At 38.5% G+C, this 18,668-nt stretch overlaps 1 protein-coding gene across 2 annotated transcripts in view; it reads left to right on the top strand.

The window, feature by feature from the left end:
* The first annotated feature begins 10,110 nt into the window (after nt 1–10,110).
* RDX (radixin) overlaps nt 10,111–18,668 on the top strand; it is an 84,688-nt gene continuing 76,130 nt past the window's right edge. For both annotated transcript variants that reach the window (XM_019715274.2, XM_019715276.2), the window contains exon 1: nt 10,111–10,292. The gene's annotated coding sequence lies outside the window, so the exon portion shown is untranslated. The remainder of the gene's footprint in view (nt 10,293–18,668) is intronic.

Here is an 18,668-nt window from a genome sequence, read left to right on the forward strand (position 1 = left end):
GTGCCCATTTGTTTCCTCATATAATTAAATTCCTCATAAAATTAAAAACCAACAAAAAAAATAGTACTTTCCATCTGGCTTTGTTGTAAAGATTCAATGAAAGAGTACCTGTAAAGTTCTTAGCAGACTATCAGCCTAGAGCAGGTAGTTGCTATATGCTATTGTTTTTGTTGCTACAGATTCAGTTGTGCAAGTATCTCATTATTGGGCATAGAGTAACCAGGGGCTCACTGGCTTTGTCACTAAAAGGTTAATCCAAATTTAGAGTAATATGGCAGAGACTGCTGGATGTTCATTGTATCAGACATCTCTTAGGTGCCACTTGAGATCTTCCAGACTCATCTGTCTCCAAGGCTTCAGACTTTTGTTTGGGCCCAGCTGCTGCTGCAGTCCCAGGTCTGCATATACTCTGACTTCATGCAAATGTCATGTGATGGTGACTCCCTTCATGCCCATGTCTCATGCCTATTGATGCTGAAGCGAGAGATGTCATAGGACCTGTTCAGTGCCCATGCAAATACCTGGAATTGCAAGGAAGTTAATGCCAGATGTGGTGAATCTCAACCAATAGGAATCAGTGGTTGAATTTTTCCTCCTATCTTGCCTCCACATACTGTTCTGAGATGCAGTCATTCACACTCCTCTTTGAGAACTGTCCTATAAAATCAAGCAGTCAGCTGTGCTTGATACCAAGTGATGGCCAGCTCAGTAAAGATTCTTTTATTTGTTCTTGCTTCCCTACCACTCTTCCCCTCTTCTCACTCCTGCTTCCCTGGCTTTTTTATTTCCTGGTAAAGAAGCACATAAACTTTTGCCTCAGGCTCTGCTTTCTTGGGAACCTAGATTGTCTAAGACAGCGGTAGGTGGCAGAGTTAGAGCGAAGTGGGTAGGCTGGAGGACTCTCTAAGAGATAATATTAGTAGGATTTGGTCACTGATGGAAAGTGGAGGCTGAATGAGTTCAGGATTATTCTCAAGTTTGTAGGATGGATGTCTAGTTAGAAGATGGTTTCACAAATTGAGATGGAACGTATACAGGAAGAGGAAGTGGAGGAGGAAGGGGAAGGAAAAAAAGGGAGGAGATATAGTGGAGGAGATAATGGGTTCAGTTGTGGGGATGCTGAGTTTGAGATATTCCTGGGCACCAAATAGAGATGCTACTCAGGAGATGAATATATGAGCCTGGAGCTCAGGAAAGAGGGCTCAGCTAGAGCACTTCTCAAATGATTTTGTAATTTTCTGTTTGTGACATTGGTCCTCTCAGTAGACTGAGTTTCTTGGAGGAGAAGTAGTCTCATTAATCTTGTGTTCCCAGCACCTAGATCAGGGACTGCAACACTGTCAGTGTTCAATAAATTTTGTTTGGTGATTGATTGACAGATTGAATGAATGAATGAATGAATGAACTGCAATCAGTCAAAAAAGGAACATATTCTTGTCATCTCAAATTGAAATCCCAATATATATTCCAATGGAAACAGGATCACGAACAGTTTGGTTGCACAGTATCATTGGTCTAGCTATATGATGTTCCAATAGACTTCTGCAGGCTAGCCTCAGAAATGAACCACTCCTCAAAATCATTTCCACAGGAAATAAATAAAAAACACCATTCACATTCCAAAGGTATTTACCATAGCTTTACACCAAAAAACCCTTTACTGGTTGGGAATGTCATTCTTTTCTTTTTCCCCTGAAGAACTTACCATAGTACCCTGCACATGCATCCTGGCAGCCATCATGTCTGCCATACAACTGAAAGCAGGTCAGAACATTGGGAGGTCACTACCTCAATACTTCAGTGCCACCCTAGTCACCCACTTTTGGCATCAGGTCACAATGTCTAAAGGAGGAGTCTTGAGGAAGGGAACAGAGGCACAGCCCAATGACTTGGAAAACACTCCAGAGACTAATAATAAGACCAGATCAAGGAGCCAAGTGAATTTGCAAAGGGCCTAGAGTTTGCCTCCTTGCTTCACAAATGGCTATCAGTTATAGCTAGGTATTTCTCACTAACAGCCAACTGTAATTCACACAGTCCCTCCAACTTTTCTTATAATGTACAATCATTATACTTATATGCTAACTTCTTGAATAAAAAAGCATTCATACATTCAGTTACTAACTTATTAAATCTCATATTTTGTAAGACAATTTATAACTCAAGTTGCTTTTGAATTGTTTTCAGTAATGATTGTTGTATCAGTCAGGGTTCTCCAGAGAAACAGAACAGAATGTTCTCCAGAGAAACGAAACATATATATGGAGATTTATTATAGCAATTGGCTTATACAGTTATGGAAGCCCAGAAGTCCCACAGTCTGCACAGTATCATTGTGCAGATGGAAGCTGGAGAACCAGAAAGCTGGTGGTATAATTCAGTGTGAGTCTAAAGGCCTGAGAACCAGGGGGGCTGATGGTGTAACTCCCATTTGAAGGTCAAAAGCCTGAAAACCATGGCATTGCAGTATATGTCCCAGAGTCTGAAAGCCCAAGAACCAGGAGTACCAATGTCTGAGGGCAGGAGAAGATGGATGTCCCAGCTCAAAAAGAAAGAGAATTTGCCTTTCCTTTCCCTTTGTGTTCCATTTCAGCCCCCAATGGATTGGATGACTCACCCACATCATTGAAGGCAGATCTCGTCACTCAGTCTACTGAATCAAAAGCTAACCTCTTCCAGAAACACCCTCACAGACACACCCAGAAGTAATTTTTTTAATATCTGGGCATCCCATAAACCAGTCAAGTTGATATATAATATTAGCCATCACAGTTGGATTTTGGGAAATAAGTGGCAAAGTCACAAAATAAATAAGCCCACAAGACAACTTTGTCATTTTAATACAGTCGCTATGCCTAGATATTATAAACCATTACTGTTACCAAAAACAATATTTGAGGAATATCAATGATTTTCTTTGCATTTATTAAATGTATTGTATTGAAACTCAGAATTGAGTACACCAAATTGACAGCAGTAGGTGGGTTGTAAACAACATTAAATTTGGAGTCAGGAAACCTAAATTTTAGTCTCACATTAACTTCTTGGGTGATTTCATTAATTCATTCCACAGATATTTATAGAATACCTTATAATGTTCTGGCTACTGTGCTAAGTGCTGAGCATAAGAGTAAAAAGAAATTGACATTGTCTCTACACTTGTAGTCTAATAGAGAGGACAAATGTCAATTCAAAAAAAAATCTAGTTGTTAATAATACAACTGCTGTCGGGGCGGCTGGATGGCTCTGTTGGTTAGAGTGCAAGCTCTGAACTAAAGGGTTGCCCGTTCGATTCCCACATGGTCCAGTGAGCTGCGCCCTCCACAACTAGATTGAAGACAACAAGCTGCCATTGAGCTTCCAGAGGGGTGGCTGGATGGCTCAGTTGATTAGAGCGGGAGCTCTCAACAACAAGGTTGCTGGTTGAATTCGCTCATGTGATGGTGGGCTGCGCCCTCTGCAACTAAGATTGAAAATGGTGCCTGGACTTGGAGCTGAACTGCGCCATCCATAACTAGATTGAAGGAAAACTACTTGAAGCTGATGGGCCCTGGAGAAACACACTATCCCCCAATAAAATAATTAAAAAAAAATAATACAACTGCTGTTAAGTCGGGTGGTCAGTACAGGCTTGATTATGATTGAGATTTAAAGAATGGTATTTAAAGGATGGTTAGGTGTCAACTAGGTGAGTAGGACAGAGGGAACTGCCTACACAAAGTCTCAGTGGCCTGGATGGGATAGCAGGCCTATTCTAGGAATGACAGACCAGAATGGCTTGAGCTTGAAGTAAAGTGCAAACCAATGACCAGCAATAGGAAGTCAACAAATGGATCTTGGGGTTGTGGGGAGGAAATGAAAAGGAGATGAGAGATAATCATAATTGTATTTCAACAAATGAACTCTGGATTCAGTGATGAGAATTGATTGTAGGGGTCAAAAACTCACGAGATGACTGGCTAGGAGGCTATTGCTTGGAGTCTAGAAGAGATAACTGCTATGACCTGCCTGGCTGTGAATGGTGTGATATAAAACAGTGGAGAGAAGCAAGAGGAGGTGAAAGTAATAGGATTAAGTAATAGGCTGGATAGGAAGGCGGTGAAGGAACATGAAGTGTTAAGGATGGCTCCTACGTTTCTAGCTGAGATAGGAACAATGGAAGCATACCAAATTTGAGCAAGACAGACTGCAGATCTTAATTCTGTTTCTGGAAAATAAGAGGCAACCTTTTCTTTGAAGTCTTGTCCAGTTCTAAAATCGCATGTTTGTATATATAACTCAATCATTTTTTGAAAATAAGGAGTAGCTTAATTAGAATAGAAATTCTCTATAGATAAATGCATTAGTTATCAATTGTTACATAAAAAGTTACCCCAAACCTTAGTGACTTAAAACAACAAATATTTATTATCTTACAGTTTCTGCGGATCAGGGATTCAGGAGCAGCTTAGCTGGGTGGTCTGGCTCAGGGTCTCTCAGGTGGTGGCATTCAGGCTGCTGGCAGGGCTACAGTCACCTGAAGGCTTGACTGCAGCTGGAAGGTTCATCTGCTTCCACAGTGGCTCACTCACATGGCGGTTAGCCAAAGGCCTCAGGTCCTCACTAGCTTCTGGCAATAGCCTCCGTTACTCACTATATGGGCCTCTCCATAGGCTGCTTGAGTGTCCTCATGACATGGCATCTGGCTTGCCCCAAAACAAGTGATCCCAGAGAGAACCAACAAGGAGCAAGGGGCAGTGCCTTTTATGATCTAGTCTCAGAAGTCACATAACATCAGTTCAACTTTATTCTATTTGTTAGAAGCATGTTACTCTGTCCAGCCCACACTCACGGGGAGGGGAATTCCATCTCTTAAAGGAAGGAGTATTAAATAATTTGTGGATATATTTTAAAATTGCCACAGTAAAGTTTACATCCTCTACATTTGACATTTCACGAAGTACTGGGCACCATTCCTCTATAGTAAATAACACTGTTGTATAGACTCAATTAAATTAAAATAAAACTAAAGTGTTATAAATTAGAAAACAGCTGCCTAGGATGTTCAGTACTAAAGTTCAGGGTGAGTATTTATCATTTATATATACGAGTATTTATATCTTTGTATTATTGAGTCTTATTGAGTCATAAATGAATGGATATTTGGGTTAAAAATTATGAAATATCATGGTGATTATCTATACATAAATGCTTTCTGCATGTTATACATACAGAATTCGAGAAATTGCACATTGTTATGTATATGAATAAAATATTTTATATGTGAATTGGAGTCAGAGTTGAAGTATTTTAGAGCTTGAAGAAAGTTTACTGATAGTCTGTCTAATGCATCTCCCTTAACAGATGAGAAAACTGAGTCCATTAAAAAAAGAAGATTTTTCTAGAGCTCTCAGACAGTTAGTGGCAGAAAGACACTGTTGATGGGATGGCCGTTTCACAATACTCTTGGAGAGGTGATTTAATGCTCTTTGAGGTCCTCTTCTAGTCCTGAAAATCTATGATGTCTGAAAACAATCTCTGGAAAAGGCAGAATAGGTGTAACATACTGCCTCTTTTAACATTGTTTGCAAGTAAGTTACACACTAGTTCATTGGATCTTTCAAGGTCACTTAAGCAACTTGTTTGTAGAATTTGGGAATAAAGCCAGTTATAGATTCCCTCATTTAGACTCTTTCCACTCTGTTTATTACCTCTGAAATTTTACCTCTGAAATTTTATTGCTGTTTATCACAAACTAAATTGGTTTTATTATATAAACAAGAGAGGATTGAGTAATAACTTTTACCTTGTCTTTGTTGGAGATTAAAATGCTCATATCTGTGAACACATTATGAATTGTGTACTTATGTAATTTGATCTTATATAGGGAGAGAATAAAGGTAGAAATTGGTCCGCGGTTCCTTGACTTTTAGTTTAGGTACATTAGCCATCAAACCTCTATTGACTGTACTGAAATTTTATAGCTTATATCAGCAATTACATTTGTATGGTTTACTAGGCATACAAAGCAAATGATAAGATAGTTTTACTTGTTTATTTTTACTAAGGGCTTTTATGTTGGAGAACAAATTGTGAATATGTACTTAAATATGCAAGATAGTGGAAATAGTATGATATATCATTGCTTATAATAGAAATTTCTCTTTTGCATTTCTTTCAATGTAAATGTTTTAAAAATAGTTGTGATTTTTCATTCTTAAAGCTTTTAAAAATAGTAAATCAAAATTTTTGAAGGAAAAATATTTTAGTATGAGGCTTCAGATTAATATCTAACACAGTAGTAAAATCCTTGGCTTAAACAAAACTATATTTTCCAAAGAAATAGTTGGAAATGAAAGGCCTATTTTATCATGCTATCTCTGTATATTCATTTATTTAACCAACTATTTATTGGATGTCTCACTTGCCATAGTTCTTACAGTCTATATATTTCCAGTTACTGAATATATATTTATTCCTAGATTGCCCGTAGACATTTAAAAGTTAGTATCTTCCTAACCTGCCTAATTCTCTTGGTCTCTCAGTTCTATTTCTTTTATACTCATTTATCTCAATGGTACTTGTTGGAAAACCTAAAATCATTTTCACATCTTTTGTCTTACTCCTCAAAGCTTTTTAAAGATTCTATATATTTCCTTTTCTTCATCCTCATAAACTCCCAAATTCAGTCCCTCACTCTAGTGCCGGGGCTTTTATAGCAAAAGTCTATCCAAGGAATCCCTGATGATCTCACCATCTACTTTCACTGTCACTGAACCTCTGTCCCAAGCAATCCACATGGCTACCAGTTACTTACTAACATAAATCATATCATATTATTCCTCTTCTTAACACCTCTTCTGGATTCCTATTTCTCCTCAAGGAGGGAGGGCAAATTCTGAACTTCCCAAACAGATCTCAATTTACCTTTCTGAAACCTCTGGTTTTAAACACCTGTCTAAACATCAACCCCATGTTGCTACTCGGTCTTCAAAGCTGATTGCCTTTCCCGTCGCCACCCCCCACCCCCCACCCCCCATCTCTTTACTCTCCCCTCCTCTGTGGCCTTTTCTTTTCTAGGCAGAGTTAATTGCCTTCTTTTCTGTCTGCATCGACACCATGTCTATCTTTATTACAGCTCATATTGCACAGCATTGTTTGTTTGCTTTTCTCATTACTGAATCTAGAGGGCAGGGACCAATGTTATTCAAACTAGCAAAGGGTTGGAACTCAATGTTTTTCCTAGATGGGAAAACTTCCATTTATAAACCATAATTGCAAAAATGAATTTTCTTCATTTTCAAGAAAATCTTTTACATGTACTAGTGAGACAAATGCTTTGTAACAATCACTGGAATTCTAGAATTCAGAAGTAGCCATCATGTTGTGGTGGAGTAGAGTAAGATTGTAACATAGAAGACTTAGTAAGAGACTGTAATAGATTGGTTTTGGACTTTCTTTTTTTATGTATATTATGTGCTATATATAATTTTTTTTGTAACTACTGATATCATCAGATTTTTTTCTGAAAAAAAGTAGTTTCAGCAAATGTATGTGATTTTTTTTCCCAGTCGAAATCTAAAATGTTGGAATTAAACCGAGACAGAAAATTTTCAATTAAGTCTCTAATATTTCATTTAAAGGTGCATATATTTGATGTAAGGAACAAGATAAAACAATAGTGTGTTTAGATTACATTTACAATCAATAGTAAATCTGCCCCCTAACTATAAAATCCTGTCAACTCAGTTCATGATATTCTTCACAAAAGAGCCTCGCGCTTTGGAAACAGTGGTTTTGCTGGTTTTGTAATTGACAACCCATATTGTAGTAAAACTCAACTTAAATAAATTGTTTTATTTTTTTACACCATAAAATATAGAAAATACAGAAGAACAGAATAAAAGAAAAAATGCCCATAGAAACACTATTCAGGGACAAATCTGGGTTTCAATCTTTTCTTTTTCCTAGCACCTCATAGGTGTTGTTTTGTTTTTAAACATAGATGTAATCATACTGCACAGATAGTTTTATAATTTGTTTTTCCACTTAATACTAGAAGAAAACACTTGCCATGATGTTATATACATTTACAATTGTTACCTAAAATGCTACAGAATAGACATACTTTAAAGACATTTAGTTTCCATATTTTTATTTTTGCATCCTATAAATAATACCACGTTGTAGAGTTTATGAAGAAAGCTTTTGCTGTTTCAGATTATTTCATTCAGAAAGAATCCCAGATAAAGGATGACGGGTTCCAAGAATATGAGCATTTTTATTGGTTGAGTCACAGTGCCAAATTGTTTTTTAAGCAGGTTGTTTCAGTTTACACTCCCACTCAAAATGCCTGCAAGTACCCTTTTATCTCATCATCCTTGAATATTATTTTTTACTTAAATATTTACTAATATGATTGCCAACTAAAATGTTACAATTTCTGTTCTGTTTGCTGTTGCACAGTATGGAATAAAAATCAAGGCTCTGGAGTCAAATATAACTGGATTTGGTCTTAGTGCTGCCACTTCCCAGCTGTGTTACACTGAGCAAAATTCTTAACTCCTTTGAGGTTCTCTTCACTCATTGTTGTTTTGTGTTTTTTTTAGGTTGTAATAATATTTGCACCAAGCACAGGTTTGTTGTTATTAAGAGATAGTCGTGTAAAAGCACGACAAACAACAGTGAATCCTTCATTTCCCCTTGCAAAAGTATGTTATTAATATATTTTTTTGTTTAATTAGTGTACTAGCTAGGAATTTACAAAATACTTTGACTGTCTTTATACACGCAACTTGATATGGAAGGCTGTATAATTACCTGGATAATTCTTCCCCCCCAGGGAGGTCAGGGAGTATCTTTTAGTTTAAAAAACAAAACAAAACAAAACAAAAAAAAACCATACACCTAGTTTCCATCCTTTGGGAATTTGCAATTTAAAGGCTTTTGAATTTCACTCTTGGGGCTTTTAATTGCTCAGAGAGGTCTCAAAAGGCAATGGTGGAAGTTCACTGAAGAGCAAGCTTAGTGAAAGTGACCTGGGGAGAATTCCCGTAAATGCTACGGTCTCGAGGAAGGCAAATGCCAAGGAAGGAAGGATAGGAATTATCGTTCCTTAAAAGTGAAGTACACTCGCGAGGTTTTATTTGAACCAAAGTTTGTTTATAAAAGGTAAACTATATTGAGCATTGCAAACAGGGCAAGCTCGGCTAATCTGATTTTGTGCACTTGCTGTTTGCATACTCATACCAAGTTTTGCTCTTTAAATCCCAGCAGAAAATACCGAAGAGAGGGAGCATGGTATAGATGACACAATACTGGCCAGAAGTCTATCTAGTCCCAGCACTAAAGTGAGTAGGCTAGAGTTAGACTATAATCAAATTTCTAACTTTCTCTAAATTTAGAATATTTAGCATTGGTTGCAACTTTTTCTTTTTAATCGACTCCTTCTAACTGCCCAAGAATGTCGGTGATAATTAAAAAATTATCAAATATCTTTGCCTGGATAAAAATCTGCACTCTCGATTGGGGCCATATCCATCGAGGTTTTGGAGAAGTCTAAAAAAAATTGCCCCTGAAAAAGCAAGTTTTGCTAGTTGGGTAAAACCTGCCAAAATAATTTAAACGTTCTTCGTTGCAAATATGAATTCCTCTGAGATAAGCCCCCTTCTCTCTCCTGATGCAAGATTTTCAAGCTGAACACCCAGGTAACACGGTCGCTTTCGTTCTGGATTCCCTTGGGGAAGAATTCCTCCTTGGGGGCGATGTGTTTTCTGGCACCAGCGGGAGTTTCAAGTTTCCACTCGCGGGGGAGGCGGCGGGCGCACTCCGCACTTTGGGTTGGGCGGCTCCGCTTCCCCAGCCCGCTTCGTCAAGCCTAGTTCTCCCTGGAAGGAGTCCCCCTTCCACTCACGCGCCCCATTTCCTTCGGGGCTCCGGCGCCTGCAGCCCGTTCCTCGCGCTGCAGGGCCCCGGACGGCGACCCCCAGCGACGCCCCACGCGGCGGGCGACGGAGAGCCCGAGGGGCGGGGCGGAGCGCGGGCGGCGGTGGCGGCAGCAGCGTTGGCTCTCCGGCCGCCGCGCGAGGCCGGCTGGCCGGCAGGGGGAGGCGGGGGGCGCAGGGCAGCCCCGCCTCTCCCCCGAGGAGCCGCTGGGCGGCCATATTGCGGAGCTGTCTGCGGTGGCGGCGGCGCCTCTCCTCTCTAGCGGCCCCACGCTCCCACTGTCGCCTCTCCCTCGCAGCCGCGACGCCCGGCGCCGCCGCACAGCGCCCCAGCCACACTCCGGGCGGGAGGACCCGCTAGCCGTTGGGGTAAGCCGCCGGCGCTCTCCCTTCCCCCACTCCCTTTCTCCGGCTCTACCGGAGACGCTGAGGTGGCCGCGAGAAGTTGCGGGGCCCCGCGCTGCTCGGCGGCCGCGCTGCTAGGGCCTCCACGCGCTTGTGTTCGCGCCCCGCAGGCCACGGCGCCGCCACCCGAACGGCCCTCCCGGCCCGGCCGCTCCCCCGGGCCGGCGGGAGCCTCGAGGCCCAACCCGAGTCGTGACCCGGCCGAGGCCCGACTATGCCGCGGAGCGATTCTCCTCCCGGCGGGCGTGGGGTCCTCCTGAGGTGTCGGCCCGGGACCCCCCCCATCTCCCCGCCCCGGGGGACTGTCGGGTTCCCGCCGCCTGGGCGCGGCCGCGGGCTCGGCCTGGCGCGTCGCTTCAGTGTAGTTTGAAAATACAGATATTAAGCGTAGGTAGAATTATAATTTGCATTGTAGGTTAGGAATTTATTAGAACTTGCTCAGCCTCCAGTTTGAAAGTAAGGGTGTTGAATTACTAGAGAGCGAGCGTTCTGCCCTAGTGGCACAGGGGATGTTGCATTACGGGGTGTGGGGCGCGGAGCCACTCCTGGGCACCCGCGAGGCGAGGGCCGCGGCTCCTGGCCGCCCCGCTCTACCTGCTGCTGCTGCTGGCGGCGGCGGCGGCTTTGCAGCCTAACTTTTCGGGCCCTTGAGGCTATCCGATTTAGTGTCTTAGACCCCACTAGAAAAGTTGGGTACATTACCGTCCCCCTTTCCTTTGAAGGGCTCTAAACTTAATTGCCGGACTAACTCTGAAGGGGGGGGTGGCGGGGGCGCACAACACTAATTGTTTAAAAAGAGCACATCACCTATATAGATAGGTCATGGTTCTTTAACCGTCAGCAATATTTGGCATTTTCTTTTTCATCTTGAGGTTGGAAATGTAAAGTCAACTTCACCAAAGACGTATTTAAAATACAGTTGAAATTTTGTGAAAGACATTTTAATGAGTCTTTGGCACTAAGACTGGTATGTAAATGCAAAAGCCTAAGATAATAAGGATTTATTTGATAAACGGGTACTTGGACATAGACATTACAATCTGTTGTTTGCAGAGCGTACTTTTTTTTTTTTTTAGAACACTTAAATACTCTTTTATATTTCTGACGGAGTTCTGAATGAACAATTGCCCTGTTCATTTTGCTGGATAAATAATGGCTTAATCCATTTGCCAAAACAGCATTAGTAGATTTGAGACGAGAGACTAATATTCAGACTTGCATTTTTCTTTTATTTTTAGAATTCCATTGCTTTCACGAGTGTGCTTTATCTTCCTTCCAGAGAGACTAATAATATCTTACCTTAAATATGACAAAGTAACACTTCTTTTGAAGTTAATAGTATGCTGTAAAAAGGATTTCACTGACTTTGTTTCTTGGTTTAATCACTTTTATATGGGATGGAATTTAGTAAACAGTTAATATATTAATAGTAAGGAATACATAGATATGAGTTGGAATTCTTTACAGTTTTATTTAAGTTAGACAATTTTATTATGACATTTAGAAATTATTAAATTCTTGCCCTTGTGGATTATACACTGTTTTGTTTAACTCCTTTATTCCTACACATGAAAGAGCACTAGGATAGGCTCAGAAATATTTGTAGAATAAATGGAATTAATTTAGGTGTGGGGAAATTATGTTGCGTCTGCCCTTTGTTTTGGACCTTGTTATTAATAGGAAATCAAATCACTGTTTTTCTTGTGGTAAGAAATGACAGACTGCTGTTCTTTCTCGTTAACTTTCAGTAGTCTCAGGGAGGGAGAACAAGGATTGTTCATTGCTTCATCATTCACAGAGCAGAATTGGATTTTATTATTCATTTTTATCTTTATGCAGGCTGTTCAAAGTCTATATGTTTTTATTTCAGTCTCAATCTTTTAATCTACTATGCATCGTCTAATAGAGTCTGAAATGTTGGATGATAGTGGGAGTCTAGTTTTTTCATCCATTTTTAACTTACTGCATTTTAACTTACGCCATTAAAAATGGCAATTTTAAACCAGTATCTCCCAAAGACCAAAGCCTAAAAAAACATGTTCTATTAAGGTTTTAAAGCCTGAGCTATGCTGGCGGAGCATACCTCATTGGTATAGCTAGGAGAATTTTATGCTACTGCTGTGACTCTGGAAAGTCAAGGAAGTCACCCTTTGTTGGATGTCTTGGACCTCCTGCGGATCAGGAACTAGTGGGCACTTCTTACCTACCCTGATACTTGGGGTACTGGATCAGTGGAACTGAATTGAGTTGCTGTAGACTCCACCCTTCCTTACAAGATTATTTTAAACCTCAGAGTGTTACTGAGGGCTAAAGGCTGTTGCGGAACTTCCCTGGCTTCTGCAACCAGTATATGCTCACCTCTTACTGTGGTACAAGTGGCTATTCTGACCCCTGAGAGCTCCTCAATTTCTAGCCTCTTTCAGAGAAATCCTACCTTTCCTATTCATTTTAGTTCTTGGTATATTTTTCAATATTAATTTATATTGAACATGTATTTTAAACCATATTTAAAGACTGAAAAATAATACATTTTAGGAGAAAGTGAAAAAACCCAGAAAGATATAAAGGAAAAGGTAAAAGCCCTCCTCACTTCCTGGAACACCCCAACCTCTTTTTCCCAGTCCTGTTTTTCATAGGTAATTACAGTTAGCAATTCCTTGTGTATAGGAAATATCAATATTTATGAAAGGATAAACATATGCTTTTTATCTTATTTGTGATTTTAAAGTGTTAAAATAAGGTTATTTTGTAGCAGACATTGAAAGGGTGTTTATTATTGTGTTAATCACATTACTTGATGTTTCTCAGATTTTTTTATCTGAGTGAAATAACAATGAAATTTAATAATTCTCAAGTGTGTTTATGTACGTGTGCAAATTTTCTTTGCTCATGATTGAAGGCGAGGTTTACTTTGTTTTCTTCCTAGAATATGGTATATAAATCAGTGAAAAATGATGTCCTTTGATAAAGGGTTTATGATTTGGATAGTGAAATGTCCATATAGTATGTGTATCTTTGTAATGGGTAACTGTTTGGACGGGAAATATGGTCCATATGATTCACTTCTTTATTCATTCCATTTTGAACTCTAGTTTTAGCTTTCTGGAAGAGAGGGGTTCATTCAGGTTAGATACATGGATTTTCTTTTCTTTGAATAGTCAATCCTTGCAAATTCACTAATTTTAAATAGTTTTATTTCTTCAGTAGATATAAATTTATATAAAATAAGTTTTATATTTTCTATTGTAACACACTTTACATTTTAATAGAATTCTAAATTACATTTTATGGAAGTTATATATAAATAAGGTAACAAGACTTTTTACATCGAGTGATTTAATCCCTATGAATAAAATGCTCAAGAAATGCTTGTTATTTTTCTACATAATTTATATACATTTTAAATAAACTATTAAGTTCTAATAAAAGTTGATTTGTTTGAGAAAGATATTCTCTTTACTGTTAATCGTTTAGAGAAGAGGTCCGCAAACTGATCTGCAAGGCCAAATCCAGCCTGTTTGCAAGTTTTTGTAAATAAAGGTTTATTGGAATGCAGAGATGCCCATTTGTTTACATATTGGCTTGCTTTTAAAGGAGCTATTGTGGCAGAGCCTGTACTTTTTGCAACACCTAAAGTATATACTCTCTGGCCCTTTACAGAAAAAGTTTGCCAACCCTTGGTTTAGAGAAAAAAATATCCTGTTGAAAGAGTGTTTTAGATACAGTGTCAAAGAAGGAGGTACTGCATTGTTTTTTTCTCCACAAACATAGAATTTATAAAGTTTTGAGTCATTATCAGTAACTGATACAGATTTTTTTTCTGAGTTGTAGGTAATTTCTATGGGCTTTCAGGACCTTAGATGTTTCTTTTATTTGTGAAAAGTTGAAATTAAGAGGACTGGCTGCAGGTGCAATTGTGAAATGAGCAATCTTCAGTTTCAAGCCCTTATATCATTTAAGATGCTTTGGCTACAATAACAGAAAATTATCAAACTGGCTTCAATAATGAGGAAATTTATTATATAATAAAGTGCAGAGGCTCAAGAATAACTCAATGATCACACCAATGACTCATTCTCTTTCCAGTTGTGTGCCCTGTGGTCTTACCATTAGTTTCATAATAAGACTGCTTTCCTGTGGTCCCAGTTTGGCTATAACAGGACTAGCATCCCATCCAGACATAATAATATCCAAAGGAATGAGAAGGACTGTCTCTTTTCCAGAAACCCCCCTGCAGATATCATAGTCTTGTTGGCCGAGATTGGAACACATTCCATACCTAGCCAGTCACTGGCAAGGATAATGGAATTGCCCTTTCTTCTAACTCTATTCCCATTAGATTATTTTCCTTATTCATATACCAGATGTCTTGGGTTCTTTCTTAACCCACCCAAAATCAGATCCGAGATTGATCTGTTATACGTAGTATAGCATGAAGATGTGAGTTCATATCTTAATGAGTACAAAGTTTGTTTAAATTACGAAATGAACAGTGTTGATTTCCTGTGATTTCTTGCTTAAGATACTTAGGGCAGGGGTCGACAAACTGACCCATGAGCCAAATCCAGCCTCCTGCTTGTTTTTGTAAATCAAGTTTTAGTTGAACACATCATAGCTCGTTGTTTACATATTATCTATGACAACTTTCATGCTACAACAGCAGAGTAGTTGCAACAGACACCATAAGGCCCACAAAACCTAAAGTTTACTTATCTGGTCCTTTACAGGAAGTTTCGCAACCCCTGTTTTAAGGTTTCTTTCATACATTCAGACATAATCATATGCCAAATTCTTTTTATATTTGATGTGTACGATACTGAGAAGGTCACAATGGGAATATAGTTGTACCATATTGTATAATACATCAGAGTGTGTTAAGTGCTCTTGAGTATATAAACTGGAGTTAATATTCAGTGCAACAGCATTGAACCTCTTTGTTTTTCCATTTTAAACATTTGTTATGTGAATTCTTTATTTCCATAAATGTAAAATGAAGAAATTGGGCTGGATTTAACTTTCTTACCTTTTTGCATTTAAAATAATCGCTGCAAATGGTAGTGTATTTGTTTTTCTACCCACCTTGGGAACAGTACAGATATGGTGTTTCTTTTAAATTTATAAAATTCTTTTAGAATAGAGTGTAAATTCAATGTAAAACTTTTAAAAAATATTGCAGTTCTGCTTTATATTTAAGTTCTAACAATTGCTTTGTATTTTCAGTGACATGTATATTTTGCTCAAAATGTTGAATATTTCATTTCCTGGAAAAGATCCTTCAACAAAAATCAGTTCCTACATTAGCAAGTACTTCATATCTCATTTAGATCTGCACGTTACCCATATAGGAAATCCATTTACAGAGGTGATTATACCAGTATTAATGTACATCTTTAGAGGTAGTATTTTCACTTGAAAACAACAGAGGAAAGAGCTTTAACTTCTTGAAAAGCTCTAGTAGTTGTTTGGAATGAGCTTATCTAGACCGATGTCAGAAAAAGGCAGAGATAACCAAAAGAGCTCAGAACGAGGATATAGGAGGACCTCTGGCTTTGTTAACTAGCCTTATTACTTTGGGCAAGTCACTTATCTGATTTGTAATTTGCTTATTAGAAGATTGAGGGATTGTGATACCAATCTGGGGCAGGAGGAGGAAGGGCAGTTATGAAGATTAGATAATGTAGCTAAAGTGGCTGAAGAGTGAGCATTCTACAAATACTCTACTCACTACCCTTGCCCTTGCTTTTGGCCCTACGTCTTTATTGGCAAAATGGAGCTGAAAATTCTTGTCCTCTTTGTTTCACTTGGGGAATCACTGTTGTATAGGTAAAAGTTCATTATTGCTATTCAGTATTAACACTGAGCTAAATATGTAGTAAGCATAGTTCTGTGTATATTAGAGGTTTTAAGCCGGTGGGTGTATGAAGTTGGATAGGGGGAAAAGTACATCTTTACATATTTTCCTCCATTGTGAATGTGGGCAGCATTGGCGATTAGTAGCAGAGACTATGTCCAATAGAAATTGCAGATATTTTCATAATCCATTACTGTTGCAGATATTTTTAAAAGGCATTTATATTCATCATTACTGAGAAGTTTAATTATTAGATCCACTAGTAGATACTGTTATTTGAAGATTAATAAAGAAGCACATATCTATAAATTTGTGCTTTTTATATTTTAATGATTGTATTTCAGTATAATTGGATTTTAATATAATTTTATGTATTTTGTGCATTTTCAAAACACTTTTCTAGGAAGATGTTCATCGGCTTCACCAGAGGGGCCCATGCAGGGAGAAAGAAAAGATTAAGAGCATTTTTGTAGACGCTGTTATTGTGTGGATTTGACTGCCAGAGTTATCTCATTAATTCAGTTTATATTTCTCTTTGTTATATTGCTTCCCAATCCCCCAGTAAATTGGCTGAGGAATTCTTTTGTAATTTTTTAGTCTGTGGAGAAACCACAGTTGTGTTCAGAGATTCATTCTGTGTCTCAAAAGACAGAAAAAAATTACAACCAGGCTTGGGGAAAAGAATTTCTTAAGCGTAAAATTAGGCAGCCTGGTATAAATTATTGAAGCTTCAGTGTAGGCCCAGTATGGACTAGACTTAACACCTGTTTTACCACCTGACAGGTGGGAAGAGTCTGTTGTGCTGCTGACTTAATAGAGCTCAAGGTGTTAAGCATGAGGCTGTTTTTCCATTGTGTGAGGTAGAGAGGAGGCTGTTTTAGGGTTACCCTTAGAGTTAAAGGACAAAGAAGAGAATATTTTATATGAAGGTTTTGTCTCTAATATGTGGCACCATGTTTGGATACATATTCGTACGTGAAATTTTCTGGAAATGGGAGTTGTGTATGCTGCTAGCATCTCTTAACATTAATTGTTGTGTATGTTGTTGCCATAATTGCACTTTGTTGCTTCTAGGGAGTAGAATGGAAAAGAGGTCGGATAAGACCACTAAGAAATTTAGGAAGAGTGGGGAGGAGGAAGTAAATTTTTTTCTCAATAATTAGGTATTATGAGGGCAGAGAAGAAGAGTTGATTTTTATTATATATCTGTGATATACAGTGCTTTAGATGGTTACATATTACCATTTTTTAGAGAGGAAAGAAAGGATGACACTGAAAGAAAAGTTAATTTTCAAGCTGAATCAGAGGTAGAACCCCAGGACATGTATCTAGGTATGGCTTTTCAGGTAACATTTTATTTAATCATCCGCTCTGCTGCTAACATGCCAGTTTCAAGAAAAAATATACAATCATAGAAGAACTAGAAATTATGATTGAGGTTCAATACTATTATCATGATATAAATATTTTTCAATAATCAATTGGCTAAAAACTTAAGTTTTAGTTATTTATACACAGCCTCATCCTAAAAAATTTAAGGCGGAATTCTTATGTATATCATATTATGTAAGCTAATAAACTGATATATAAGCACTTCAGTGAAATGTGTTCTTTAAATTTTCATCTGATTTTTAAAATTAGGAACTTAACAAAAGTAAGACCCTGATTAGAATTAAATCCTCAGTTCTGTATATGCAAATATTTGTAAGAATATCTGTGTTTTTACCTGGTATAATGGGTGGTATATTTCTGTCTTTCACTTATCCTCATATAAATGTTGACATAGTTTGTCATAATATACCAAAAAAACACAAAACCTGTAGTTTGTCATGTGACATAGTTTCAACGATATTTTAATTGTGGTTTTAGTCATTGGCTGTTATAACAAATGCTGCTGAGAATATCTTGGTACAGATTACCTTTTCTGTGGTTGTTTATTTCTTTGAGCTATATTCCAGAAACAGAATTTCTTGTTCAGAAAAGCTTAGTAGCTTTTGTTATATACTGACAACTTACTTTCTAGAAATGTGAAGCCAATTTATGGTACTACCAGCAATATATATCTACTTGCTTACCAACACGGTCTCATCAGTACTGGCTTGTATAATTAATAATTGTTTTGCTAGTTTAGTGAGTATATAATAATCAGTAATACCTTAAAGCCATTTTGATTTTTAGTTTTAATCTGTAACACAGTTGTGTGTGTGTGTGTGTGTGTTTTAATTTTTTTATTGGGGAATGTTGGGGAACAGTGTGTTTCTCCAGGGCCCATCAGCTCCAAGTCGTTGTCCTTCAGTCTAGTTGTGGAGGGCGCAGCTCAGCTCCAAGTCCAGTTGCCGTTTTCAGTCTTTAGTTGCAGGGGCGCAGCCCACCATCCCATATGGGAATTGAACCGGCAAATTTGTTGTTGAGAGTTCCCGCTCTAACCAACTGAGCCGCCCAGCAGCGCCGTGTGTGTGTGTGTGTGTGTGTGTGTGTGTTAACATAGT

Source organism: Rhinolophus sinicus, linkage group LG06, assembly GCF_036562045.2.
Source record: "Rhinolophus sinicus isolate RSC01 linkage group LG06, ASM3656204v1, whole genome shotgun sequence".
Classification (NCBI taxonomy): Eukaryota; Metazoa; Chordata; class Mammalia; order Chiroptera; family Rhinolophidae; genus Rhinolophus; species Rhinolophus sinicus.